The sequence below is a fragment of the Camellia sinensis genome, chromosome 2 (genome assembly GCF_055761805.1).
Source record: "Camellia sinensis isolate YWXY chromosome 2, ASM5576180v1, whole genome shotgun sequence".
In the NCBI taxonomy this organism is placed as follows: Eukaryota; Viridiplantae; Streptophyta; class Magnoliopsida; order Ericales; family Theaceae; genus Camellia; species Camellia sinensis.
The window spans coordinates 107,703,391-107,717,824 of record NC_138962.1 but is presented as its reverse complement, the minus strand read 5'-3'; the positions used below and the strand labels follow the sequence as shown (position 1 = coordinate 107,717,824).

Below are 14,434 nucleotides of genomic sequence, written 5' to 3'. Positions count from 1 at the left end.
TCACATAGGCCAAACAAACGCTGCCATAAAGCAAAAGCCACTGGGCAATGCAAAAATAGATGATCCGCCGATTCCGAGTTCCTCTAGCACATCACACACCATTTAGGACAAAGAGAGTGATTGGGCCTTCTCCTTTGGAAAAGGTCATTGGTTGTGACACCTTTTTGGAAAATAGATTAGGGCTCATTAGGTTTCATTTTTAATATTTTTTTTTTGTTTCTGGTTTCCATTTTTGTTTTTCATATTTTCAAAAACAAAGACAATATGAAGTTTGCAAATACAATTGTTTTCATGTTGCCTACCAGGTTAGGCCAAGGGCTGGGTGTAAGTCCTCTTTGGTGGTCAAAGGATTGGGAGCCCCCTTCCCCCACACCCATTGCTACCTCTAATGGAAACTCTTTGAATCACCTGTGCTTACAAATTTTGTCAATTCTAACAATTGCCTTAATAATTTTCTTCTTCATTTGCATTTCTTTATTCATCCAGTGTTTTTTTTTTTTTTTCATATAATACATTGTCTTAACATACAATACCATTGAGCAATGGTTTGTTAGATAATATCACTATTGCAATGATCTACTGAGCCTTGAAGGGATTACCATCAATCGTAAAACTTTGCGAGTTTGAATATTTAAAAAACTTCACAAACAAAGAGATACCATGGTTGTCATAAAATACTTTTAACTTCTACCCCTTGCTAAAATCATTACATTCACCCTGAGACTTAGATTTCATATGGTTTCGATTAGTAAAATCTTTTCTGTGTCTACTTACATCTCTAGGCTTCTATTACGATCTTTGAGTAGAACTCACCCTTGCAAACCAGCTTGCAAGGGGAGGGTGCCCAAGAGGCTTATATGCACATTTCACATGGTCATTGCCTTTGTTAATCGATGTGGGATCGTAACAACATCTAGTTAATATGCAAGGACTTGAGTTTATCTAAAAGGATAAAAATCATTTATAGAATTCTAATGAATTATCCATCATACATTACTTAGCATAAAGAAACAATTAACTATGTCCAAGTTTCTAACATCTTTGTGCTATTTCTTTATAGTTGTTGGAACATAACAACATTATTGTATTAGATTCAATAATATGTTTCCAATGTATTACTTCCAAACGTAAATAATATATTTTCAGAAAAATAGAAAAATCTTAGCAAGCGTTCTACTGGCAGAGCAAACCAAACAAACAAGAAAATTGAAACACCAAACAGAAAGAAGTCATCACTACAACTGTAATCTCCGATTTGGTATCATGAAGATAGGAGTGAGAGATACAGCAGATTGAACGATTCAGAAAACTTGTTTATGCTTACAACAAGCACAATCTTAGCACAAATAATACAATTTTTGTATCCACAAACTAGTATTGATTGGTCAAACTCAACTCAAATTTGAAATTGATTTAAATACACCCTAGACAAGCCTAAAAACCGAACTCTCTCTCTCTCTAGATCAACTCATTGAATTGATTTCACCTCCAAAATTCACTAGTAAAAACGAAAAAGAGTGAAACAATCTCTCTACACTTTGGAGTTACGAAATCGGAGACAACTAAATACGTACCTTGCCTTCGGGATGAAAACAGGGGTGGATAATTCCATTCATGTCGAGGTACATGTTATCGAACTCCATGCCATTAGGGTTAGGTTTGGCGATATCGATGGGGAAGAAGACGCCGTTGATGAGCTCCCTGGGCTCTTCCTCGACGACGTCGGAGATCGACTGAGGGTACCGATCCGCCAGCCACTTGTATAACGCCGGCACTCCCATGGCTTCTGATCTTCAAATTGCTCAACTTGCTTTGTTTTGTAGTTGCACAGAGGAGAGGGAAGATAGGGAAGGTTTTCGTTTTTTGGGTTTTTTTTTTTTTTTTTTTTTTTTGTGACACTACTACAAATATAGATAAAGATCACACTTTTTTAGTGTGATGTATGTTTTTTAATCACACCTTTTAAGTTTTGTTAAAGTGTGGTCTTTAGGAGTGTGATTAAAAATGATCATTTTTAATCACACTTTTTAAGTGTCATTAAAAAATACTTTCATCACACCTTTTAAGTGTGATTAATAATATTTAGATCACACCTTTTAAGTGTGATTAAAAACTTTAGATCACACCTTTTAAGTGTGATTAAAAATATTTTGATCACACCTTTTAAGTGTGATCTTTGGAAGTGTGATTAAAAATGATCATTTTTAATCACACTTTTTAAGTGTGATTAAAAATATTTACATCACATCTTTTAAGTGTGATTAATAACATTTAGATCACATCTTTTAAGTGTGATTAATAACTAATAAAATCTGTGATAAAAAAAAGGTGCTACATATTTGAAAAATAATCAATATTATTTTTGTATGCACATTTGAATAATGTAATACACACTATATACTATATTTTGAATCATAACCACATATTGAATAGAATAACGTCATATATTTCATAAATGGAAATTAAATATTCAAAACTATATACAAAGGAATTAAATAAAAAAAATTATCTGTGCTTACATATATTAAAAAATGAAAAAACTTAAAAAACTAAGTTCTTTAATTCTTGGACCATATTTTGCATCTCTCCAAAAAATTTCTGACCTGAAAAATGAAAACACAAATTAATTCAGAAACCGCTGATGCATATGAATAAACTAAAAAGTTAATTCAGCAAACCAAAATAAGAACATTAATCATTTCTACTTGATCTTAATCATTTTGGAAGTAACTTCCCTGTTAACAATTAGATGCCATAAGAGCTCAGTGTCAATGACATTGTAATTAGGAGGTCAAAAATGAGCACAGTATTTAAAAATGATAAATCTCAATACAGCTTGTGTACGATCTTTTTGTGAATGTATATTATTATTACTGTTGAACCATAATTCTAGGTACCCATAAATAAATAAATAAAAACTCAAGAATTTACTCCATTTTTTTTTTTTTTTTGGTTGGGGGTGCAATTACTATCACCACCAGCAGCAGCAGGTTTTGGCCAAAACCCAGTGTTTGAGCAACCATTTGAGGAATGCGTGACTTTGGAGCAGCACTGCCATTCTGCATACAAGGGAAAATTTGGATGGCTTGATGATCAATATGAATAATGAAAACAGGTTTAAAAAAATATAAAAATAAAAATCCAAATTTGCATGATGCAACTTGTAGTCATAAAAACAACGAGAATTAAAGTATATATATATCAGCTTGGTAAATAATGCATTAACTGGTACTTACAGTGGCTACAAATAACTTAGTTTTGTACTGTTCATACAATAACTTAGTACATTTATCACTGAGAATTTAAAAAAAACAAACAAACAATTCAACTACTTACACTTCCCACATAACACAAATAAACTAAAAATAAATCAAAACTCACAAACAAAAGCCAAAATATCCCCAACATTTATCACTTTGATAAATTTCTTGATATCACTACCAGTACCAAATGATCATTCCACTAACACAAATCACATCAAAAAAGTCTTCAAAATTTCTCATTATCAAAATGATTGACAAATACCTATCTACTACCATTTCACATGGTATTATATGATCTACTTAAACAACTGTTTTACTCCTGATGCAAATATATCAATTACCTAAGGTTTTACCATTGCATTTGAAGTTGCACTTGTTCTTCTTTAACCTGACATACATGCATACCAACAACAACAACAAAAAAAAAAAAAAAAGGAAGAAGAAAAGAATAAGAAAAATCGTACAAGCATTGCCTAGAAAAAAAGCAATGATAAAAAAGTAGGGCTGTTCATCTAACCTGGAGACCCGGCAAACCGTCCAATCCGAACCCACCCGACGAGCTACGGACAGTTTTGCATGTGCTGTGGTTCGGTTGTGGGTGTAAATCTATTGTTTTAACAAGTTCACGGTCGGTCATGGGTAGGAAGCTTGAACCAAAAACCATTTTAAAATACCTTCAACTTCTCAGACTTGGAAACCCAAAAGACAGCCTGGGACAGAGAAAAGATACAAATAAGAGATGAGGGAGGAAGAGAAGATAAAAATATGAGAAGAAAGAGAGTAAAGAGATTTAATTTAACATAGAAGAAAAAAAGCCAAGAAGCAGAGAGAAGAAGAGCGCATCTCTTCCAAATATTTCAATTTTAATTCCTTTTCAAAGGCATCATCTCATTTTCTCGTAAGAGGCCCTAATAATACGTAGTTACCATATGAAACTACCCTAGCCCATATAGTAAAAACTTCAGCCCAAGAGTTTATCCCTAAAATTCTATATATAAAAAAAAAATTTAAAATAGAAAACAGCAATGCATACAACTAAAGCAATCACAAGTCCTAACAGAATTCTAATGATTGAAATACATCAATTGACAATCATCTTCTCAGTTCTCATAGTCTTAGACCAACTTGGGTGCATTATGTCAGTAAAATCATATTATTACAAATACACAGTGATTATAATAATCATTATTGTTGATTTTAAGTCTTATGCTTTACTAATTTCTAAACAAAGGAAAAAGCTACCAAAGAGGATTGTCCTTGTTACTCCCATATTTAATGATATGTTGAGCACATTAGGACCACGGATTTAAATAATTAAATAACAAAAAAAATATAGACATTACATTTTCATTTCAAATTTTAAACTGTAAACCATTCCAAATTAAACTTTCATTTCACTAGCATTTCCATTCTATTCCACTAGCATTTCCATAAACTGAAAACCTGTAAACATCCTATGCCACTAGCATTTCCATTCCAATAGCAACTCCATTCCTGTAAACCTGTAAACAATATAAGTAAAAACAACACCCATTCCAAGTAAACAACATCCATTCCATTATAAACTGGAGCAAACATCCTCCATTCTAAGCAAACATCATCCATTCCAAGCAAACACACATCAACAATAGTGCTGAATCAATTCCAACAAGAAAAAGGTAAAGAAGAGGGAATAAAAAGAAAAAGGTAAAGAGCATTGTAAAACAGAAATTCAACATGCAAGCAGTTCCTAGTTCCTACTTTCTAAAAAAAAATTACTATTTATGCAATCTCTCTTTTGGTTCGAATTGATATACTTACCATTTCAATATTCATAACTTAAGAACCGAACAAAGAACCTCAATAAATTATATACAATGTAAACAAATGAACAAACACCACAACAAAACTCAAAGATCAAGTTGATTAGAACCAAAAGTAACTATATGAAACTTGATCTTCTAATTAACACATCAACAAACTCTGAAACTCTTTCAACTCTATGACAAAGAGACTCACACAATGCTCTATAGAAAACATTTTCAAAGCTTAACACAGTCCAAGTATTTGATGCAAGAACAAAAAATAAAAATAAAAAAACTAAAACCTTTCAAACTGGATCAAATAAAATTACAACATGAAGGAAAACCCATCAATAAAAACATTCAATATGCAACTGGATCTTCCTATTAACACAGAAACACACTCTGAAACCATTAAATTTTATGGCAAAGACGCTCACACAATGCAATAGAGAAAAAATTTCAAACATCAACAAATTATGCAGCCTAGGTATTCGATGAAAGTATCAGACAAAAAAAAAATTGAGTCTTGAAACTGGATTGAATAGCGTTAAAAATGAAAACCCATCAACAAAAAACACATTAAAAAGCAGAAATAAAAAATAAGCTCCATGAAATTTTTATATATTCAATTTGACATGAATTCTGAAAGTTCTGGGATAGACCTACCATTTCATTCATGTATGCTTTTACACTGCTTGTATACAGGTATGTATGCTTTTACACTGTTTGTATACACATACGTAGATACCATATATATGGAAAATTGCTTTGTGGAATGGTAAATGCTTGGATTGCAGATTTTAATCTGAGGGCAGCCGCTTCATGCAAACAATGCCAAAGATTGGGTTTGTAGCAGCCACTAATCAACCAACCAACAAAAACATCCAAGGGTCTATTTTTTGATTTCATATTAGAATTTGATGTTGATATTAAAATTTGTAATGATGACTTACTTGAAACATGAAAATGACATTAAAAAAGAGGACAATATTGATTTTTCTATTCCATAAAAAATATATATAAGTGAAATACTTACCCCGATTAAAAGGTTACATTTCATGACTTCCAAAAGAGGATCTCTGATGTGTTTGTGGAGAAGCCTGGTGAATGCCATTTGATCCATCTGTCACCTCATTTATACAATAAAATTCACATGAGTATGATAAATTTAGAAAAGGATAACATATGATAAATTAATACATCATTTAGATACAAGTATTTGTTTTTTCATGTTATGAACATTCTTAGAATTATCAATACAATAATATAAACATAATTTGTCCATTTCTTTGCCTAATTCTCATATACGTATATGTATATATATATGTATAGATGTAATTAATAAAAAACTAACCTATTAATCAAATTAAATGAGCATTTTTTTTAAAATCAACAAAAGAAAAGGATCTTTATTGATGAATCATAAGCTTACAATTGCAGCAACAATACATCAATGAAAGGTGGGGGCAAGCTCAATCAAGTCCAGCCAAATATAGCAGTGTACAAAATAAAAACTAGCTCTGTTTCTCCTCTGTTCCAACAATAAATTCAGTCACAAAAAGTTCCATTCCAGCACTAAAACATAACAGCAGCAGTGTGTTTGTGCATGCACATTGTGCTCTAAAGTACTTTTTTTTTTACTTCAACACGTTTTGAAAATAATCTAAGATTGGTTCTAAAGAAATTTTTGAACTTCTTATATGTAAAAAGGAAACATACCCTAAAAGGCTAAAAAATCTTATATATTTCTATTAAGCTCACTGGCCTCTATTAAGCTCAATTGAAGATACCCTACAGGAAGCCCACTGGCCTCTATTAAGCTCAATTGAAGATTTTGTGATTTTAGGGTTATTGCAACATCCCAGCTCTACTATCTTTTATTATATGTTATATCTTATAATCTCTTATATAAAAAATGGTTAATTATGTGTCATTCCTGCTTTAATTGTGTTTCTGAGATTAGTAGTGTAAAAGGTTACTTTTATTGGTAAGCAAGGAAATCCTTGAAACCTTAATATGTAGATTTTTGAAGCTAAATAATTTTCTTAATGAGCTTTGATAAAAATTTCTAATTAATGTCTTTAATTAACTTAAAACTTGTTTTCAGTTAAGTGTGATTATAGCATGGTTAATTAACCTAACCTATGTTGTGATTGGTTATGTTCTGGGCTTTGATACAAAGTGATCTGATCTTGTCTTAACCCTTGGTTATTGGTCTAAACCCTAATTATGGTTAACCAATTTGTATTTAGGAAAGATTACTCAAGGAAAACAGGGTCACATTTTGTTTGTCTATTGTTGAGGATAGACAAACAAAGTATAAGGATGTGTTAAAATAAGTTAAATTGAGCCTGAGTTGGGATTAATTAAATCTAAGTGTGGTGATTAGGCATAATTGATGATTTATATGTGTTGACATATTACAAACCTTACAATGGTTTGAGAGAAATATGTTATGAAACCCTAGGTTTAGGGTCATTTTGGGTGGAGTGGTTACGTCTGTTATAATTTAGATGTACTTGTGGTATGGTCAAACCTTAGGTGAAATGATGACCTTAGAATTCTGGGTAGATTCCTAGGTATGTGAACTTGTAGTATATAATTTGTGTTTATTCTGTGTCCTATTTATACGAGTTCAGTATAGGCGATAAGTGTAAAATATTTACTTTGTTTATACCTAGTTGGGACATGAGGAGAAGCAATGTAATAAGTTTATAATATACTTGTGTGGTTTTGGGTTGAGATGTGAATTTTGATTCAAGCTGTGATCTGATTATGGTTACACAATATTGATCGCTTACAAGTTAATTAGTTACGCTTCCACTAACCAAATTGTCACTATTAAGCAAGTATTCAACTCATTTGGTTCCATAAGAGGCCTTGGTGGCTGGTCATATTTACAACTCCCAAAAGTGTGGGGTTGGAGATATGACAGGGCGGTATTTAGAGCATTAGGTTATGAAGCCGTAGATTTAGGGTCATTATCTGTTGGTGTTAATACGAATTTGCCATCTCTTCCTATCAAGTTGGTGAAGACTTGTGAGGAACATGTTTCAAATTCTTGAGTCAATCTTTTTAAGAGATCAATGAAAATATTTTTCATTTGTATGAGAATACTCTAGATTTTGCACTGATATTAACCATGGTGTTTTTTTGTTTTTCTAAAAAACATCACACAAGAATTGGTACACACAATTACTAAATATGTACATATATTAAATCTTTAATTAGTGATTGTCTTACAGGCAGCATACACTGTGGGGGGGCATTCTTTCAGTGTAGCTGCCACAATGCTCCTTACGTCAAATGCTTTGAGGAGCATGGGCTTGGATACTTGTAATTCAATAAAAATGTTTTGACTCGTAATGCTTGTATGGAGGTCCTAAACAGCAGAAAATGGATGTCATAATTTAATTTTTGAATGCTATATTACGAAAATGTCCAGCACTTTTTGTTGTTTCTGTTTGGCTATCAAAGCTTAAGAAGGTAGATGTATACATGTTCATGTTAGTTTCAAGTAAATACTGATACATTTTTTATGTAATGCAGAGAATCCATCTATTGGAAGCATTGGAGGCATTCTTGAACTTCTTATATGTAAAAAGGAAACATACCCTAAAAGGCTAAAAAATCTTAAATATTTCTTAGGATGGCCTATATATATTTCTTAGCATGTATTAGGTTGGCAACTAATACATAAATTTTTTTTCTATTCCCTTTATTTTTTTTATTTTCCTCTTGCTGAAAGGGAAGCACATGGACTTTATGTCTACAGTTGAAACTATTGCCACAATGCTCCTTACGTCAAATGCTTTGAGGAGCATGGGCTTGGATGCTTGTAATTCAATAAAAATGTTTTGACTCGTAATGTTTGTATAGAGGTCCTAGACAACAGAAAATGGATGTCATAATTTAATTTTTGAATGCTATATTATGAAAATGTCTTGTACTTTTTGTTGTTTTAGTTTGGCTATTAAAGCTTAAGAAGGTAGATGTATACATGTTCATGTTAGTTTCAAGTAAATACTTATACATTTTTTATGTAATGCAGAGAATCCATATATTGGAAGCACTGGAGGCCTTTAGTGATATGAGAATGGCTGGTAACTTCCTTCAAGAAATGTGTCTTTAGATTCAACAAAAAAATGGCATACACAAATGTTGAATTTCCTCTAATCACATTATTAAGCCAATAAAACATTACAAACTATGCATTAAATTCATGGACAACAATTTTCTCAACAAAAACAAAAACAAAAACAAAAACAGAAAAACAAAACAAACCAATAAAGAAAATAGTAGGCCCTATTGCTCCATTGTGGCATTTTGTCAAATACCTAGCATACATAATGATTCCTCATTGATATTCACAATTAGAAGCATGAGATTTCACTTCACTAATTATATTGATTAAAATATGAATATCATAGATGATCAAATATATATGTGTGTGTGTGTGTGTGTGAATATCATAATCAGAATACAGTTAATCAATTTATTTTCTAAATTATTTTCCCAAATCAAAATCATTCAAGATGTTCATGAAATGCTTCAAAATAGAGAAATTTTGGAGATATTAGAAGCAATATAAATGGAATGGCAAGTGCCCAAACTTCTCCGAAGACAGTGAAAGTAAAAAAAGAGAAACTGAGAGACTAAAAGAAAGAGAGAGAGGTAGAGAGAGAAACCGAGAGACCAGAAGAACGAGAGAGGTAGAGAAAGAAAAACAGAGAGAACAGACTGACCTTGAAATCATAGTGGTGCTGTAGCTTGATGTCGTCAATACATCGGTGGAGGATGAACGAGATACTTCGTGAAAGACGTGTTGATAAATTAGGGCACAAAATTGAAATCAAGGAGTTGAAGGGTTTCTTTGGGACTGATTTTGATATGTTATTCACCAAAAAAAATAAAAAATTGATAAGCGCGAAATTAGAATTTGTTTGGCGCCTTTATTTTGCTTGGTTTATTGTAGCGGTTGTGTTCAAACCGTTACTGCAAAAAAATATATAACAACGCTTTAAGAAAAAAATGCGAGTAAAAGTTTTATGTTTAATGGCAGTCAACAACCGTCACAATAGCTCATTTATAGCAGCATTTTTCGAGCCACTACAATAAAAAACGCTGCTAAAACTTGATTTTCTTGTAGTGATATGCATTCAGAAGAATATACATGCAAACTTTTTACATACAGATGTAAAAAAACAAAAATCAGAAGAAAATTATTAAGCCAAAAAAGAGTTCCACCGTGATAGTATGCAAATAAGTTGGTATGATATATAAGCATAACAATATAGATGTAAAGATCTAGAGAGATTAGGAGAAGATAATGCAATGACCACTTAGAGCCTTCATTTTCACAGGCCAGTTAAAGAGAAGTTCTCTCACATAAAAGCAACTGTAATTTTATAAAACAATGCTCCTGAGTCTTGACATACTTAAAAAATGACAGCATATAATCATGCACTCTACATAGCAAACCGCAATGACAAACATTGAATTGTAAACCAACACAATATTTTACAAATAGAGCAAGTTTTTACAACAGAAGGTATATAACTCCTCTGTGAAATAACATAATTCAGCACAGGGATTCTACTTTGATACTTAATAATCATTGTCCATTTGACTATTAATTAGATAATAAAAGAAATACATATGAATAAAGACACCTTGCATCTTGGATTGTGTCTAACATTTGATAAACATCTAACAAGACTGAGTTTGATGTTGTCAATACTTTAAAGGTGCTAAAATTTTGTTCTAAATTAAATATGCCCACAAAAAAGTCATAAAACTTTATAACATAAAAATAAATAAGCAGTAAGCAGTAAAAGACCTGAGTGGCAAGTTCTTGACTCATACCTCTACAGTCGTCCCAACGATTGCAAACCTCATCCTCCCATTATCAGGATCCCTATGAACCTGAACAAAATTTTACAAATAATGCTACATTGAGATAAAAGGCTAGTGAAACAAATCCTAGGCACAAAGAAAATAACTATTGAGCTGTCAATGACTTCACAAACCACGCCGATGGTATAAGGAGTATCAACTTGGCACAAAGCTCTTTCAATAGCAGCTATAAAGTTAGGTTGTATAACTCTTAGAGGAAGGGTAGCCTCTGGAAACAGAACAAACCCTAGAAAAAAAATTATAAAAAATATATATACATATTAACAAAAATACAGAAAAGGAATTAAAGCAATGAAGATAAGACTGAGACAAAAGAAGCTACTTAAATTGTTCCTAAGCCATGCGCATATGACACTAGGTCAATAAGCTACACCAAGACCTATAAATCATTGTCCCTCAGCTCTATGTCATTTCATGCTACTTGGTTAAGCTAAATCTTGAATTCATGAACTCATAGGGCCATACATGGGTCACAAACCTCTGGTTTTGAAGAACTAATTAAAAAAGAAATCTATAATTAGGAACCACCACAACTCAAAATTCACATGAAATCTTGAAATGTGCAAGGGAAAAATGAAAATTGATTAGAAAATTGAAATGTGCAAGGGAAATATGCAATGATAACCATTTTACTTGCCAGCACAATCCAAAGAGAACAACAGATGGCGCATGCACACTTTTTAATGCCCACGTTTCCTCTTCAAAGAATTAGTTGAAACATTACTATATCAATGCTAGCAACTACTCGTATACTTTTTTGAGTATTTCCTAAGTCAATCGAGAAATTATTTAATGTTTCTAAAGCAAATTTAAGTAGTGTTTTAAATGAGTAGTTATTAGTTTAAATTATGAAATCTATTATTTTTGTGTTAAAATTTTAAAAAATAAAGTGTCAATCTTTAAATAGAATAAAATAAAATATTGCTTTAGAAATATTGAATAATTTATTAAGTCAATTCTTTTGTTTCCAAGGTAATCCGACAACATCACCATTTCATCTCTCAATAGAAACTGCCAACCACACTACACAGATTTACTGTCAAATTATTTCCATCAACAGTATGGCGTCTAAGATCATATCTGTGTATTTCTAAGAGAAATTATCAAAAACCCTAACAAGCTTTGAGTTCCCAAGATCAAATTTATAATCATACAAACCCCAAGCAAGAACAAGAAATCAATAGATACATACATATTTCAATAGACTAGCATGAAATTGATCAAGAAACATAACAAAGTGAAATCAAATCAAACTCAATCTAATGGGATCTTCTAACCTCAGAATGAATTTATTCCTGTAAAATCTAGAGAGAGAGAGAACAAAAAAAAAAGATGAAAAAAGATGGAATAACTGAGAATATTTACATTCATCTAAAGAACTGTAAAATACATACAAAACATAGTTAGGGTGTTTAATTACCTATAGCTCTCTAGGGTTTGGTCATCCTTCAAGATCTGCCATCGCCGGCACTGAGGTGGTGGTTCTGCGGCAAAAGGAGGTGCTGCGCGACGGGCAACAGCAGCGGATCGGTGATGGCAGATCCAACACTGATGGTGATTGTTGTTGTTGGGGATGGGAGTTTCAACGCTAGGGTTTCTATAGGGGAGAGAAAGATAATAAAGCCCTAGCTATTGCTAAGTGAGTAGTGAGAGGGTGAGAGGGTGAGAGGGGTAGACAGGGAGACGGGAAGAGGGGGTTTGATTTGTTCAAGTATGGACACTATTGTATATATACATATCAAAAATGCTAGAGGTCCCAAAAATTCTACCAAAAGTTTTACCAAATGCCTCACATGGGTGTGGGACCCACATGGGACCCACATTGTGTGGGTCCTACACCCATGTGAGGCATTTGGTAAAACTTTTGGTAGAATATTTGGGGTCTCTAGCATTACTCTATACATATATATATATATATATATATAAATAAATACTAAATATAATCACTTAATTAAAAATATATATATATATATATATATAATCACATTTCATTAAAAAGTGTGGTTAAAATATATATATATATATATATAATCACACTTAATTAAAAAGTGACATAAAAAATATATATTATCACACTCAATTAAATTAAGTGTGATTAAAATATCAATCTAATTTTTTTTATCACACTTCTAATAAAAGTGAGATATTTTCATTTATCAAAGTGTGATCTTTAACTGTTTTTACAGTAGTGATATAATCACACTTTAATTAGAAGGTGTGATTAAAAAATATATAAATAATCACGCTTTAATTAGAATGTGTGATTAAAATATATATATATATAATCACACTTACTTAAAAAGTGTGATTAAAAAGTAGTAGTATATATATAATCACACTTTAATTAAAAGGTGTGATTAAAAAATATATAAATAATCACACTTTAATTAGAATGTGTGATTAAAAATTATATATATAATCACACTTGTTTAAAAAGTGTGATTAAAAAGTAGTAGTGTATATATAATCACACTTTAATTAGAAGGTGTGATTAAAAAATATATATATATAATCACACTTAATTGAAAAGTGACATAAAAAATAAATATTATCACACTCAATCAAATTAAGTGTGATTAAAATATCAATCTAATTTTTTTTATCACACTTCCAATAAAAGTGTGATCTTTTTTTTTTTTTGTCAAAGTGTGATCTTTAACTATTTTTGTAGTAGTGTGAGAATCGAAACGGTCGCGATTCGGTGGAGTTCGTTTTTTTTTTTAATGGGTGATTCGGTGGAGGTGTTAAATCCCTAGGGCTCGTGTCATTTCTGGGGTAATGTCATACGCATTCGGGGTGATTGTGAGTCAAATTGGGTCGGCGACATTTATTCATGGTCCTTCTTAGGTAGGTGGAGAAAAATTATGGAAAATAAAAAAAATTGATAAGAATGGTGTAATATTATTATTACTAGTGTATGCCCGTGCCTAAAGGCACGGTGTCAATAATATTTTGTTTGAATAATTTTTATTTATCACTCTCTCTTAAGTTAGAAACATTGAGAATCAAGTATACCTAAAATTCTGTTTTCCCATGACATACAAAAAATGAATAGATAACATACATTTGAACAAGAGGATCCCCTTTATTATAGACACAACTTCAAAATAAGAGGAACAATAAAATGGTGTTCTCCCTTTCGAGCACACCATGCCAATACGAAAATAGTAGTCTTGATCAAAATCTAAATAACAAACACCTCCAAATGTCTACCTCTCAAACCAAACCAAATCTATATAAATTTACATAATGTCAATCTGCTTCTAAATAATCTTTAACTTTATACAACGTCAATCTTTTCAAAGTTTGTCAACGATAAAACCAAAAATAGTGTAAATTCTGCCATCGAGATTGTTGCTCACTCGAGATTGCCCCTCTTTCAACACTCATCAATCAAAGAAGTACACGTTTAGTTTACACAACAATAAATAGAAAATCATTAGAGAGATAAGAAAAACTTAAGCTTAAAAA

At 31.6% G+C, this 14,434-nt stretch overlaps 1 long non-coding RNA gene and 1 pseudogene across 8 annotated transcripts in view; both read right to left on the bottom strand.

Annotated features, from left to right (window-relative positions):
- Window positions 1-1,886, bottom strand: part of LOC145820268 (nuclear pore complex protein NUP107-like) — a 167,383-nt pseudogene extending 165,497 nt beyond the window's left edge. The window contains exon 1 of the transcript XR_014361486.1: window positions 1,575-1,886. The product of XR_014361486.1 is annotated as a nuclear pore complex protein NUP107-like (transcript). The remainder of the gene's footprint in view (window positions 1-1,574) is intronic.
- Window positions 1,887-2,425: 539 nt separating this feature from the next.
- Window positions 2,426-12,684, bottom strand: LOC114294086 (uncharacterized). 7 transcript variants are annotated; one of them, XR_014361483.1, is made up of 10 exons: window positions 12,384-12,684; window positions 11,077-11,189; window positions 10,913-10,972; window positions 9,793-9,926; window positions 6,084-6,170; window positions 4,707-4,765; window positions 3,781-3,973; window positions 3,605-3,651; window positions 2,932-3,059; window positions 2,426-2,603 (listed from the first exon to the last, which is right to left on the bottom strand). It is a non-coding gene; the product is annotated as an uncharacterized LOC114294086 (long non-coding RNA). The 7 variants fall into 7 exon arrangements; XR_014361485.1 differs by having other exon boundaries at window positions 2,979-3,059; XR_014361479.1 differs by lacking the exon at window positions 4,707-4,765 and having other exon boundaries at window positions 9,793-10,042.
- Window positions 12,685-14,434: the final 1,750 nt, after the last annotated feature.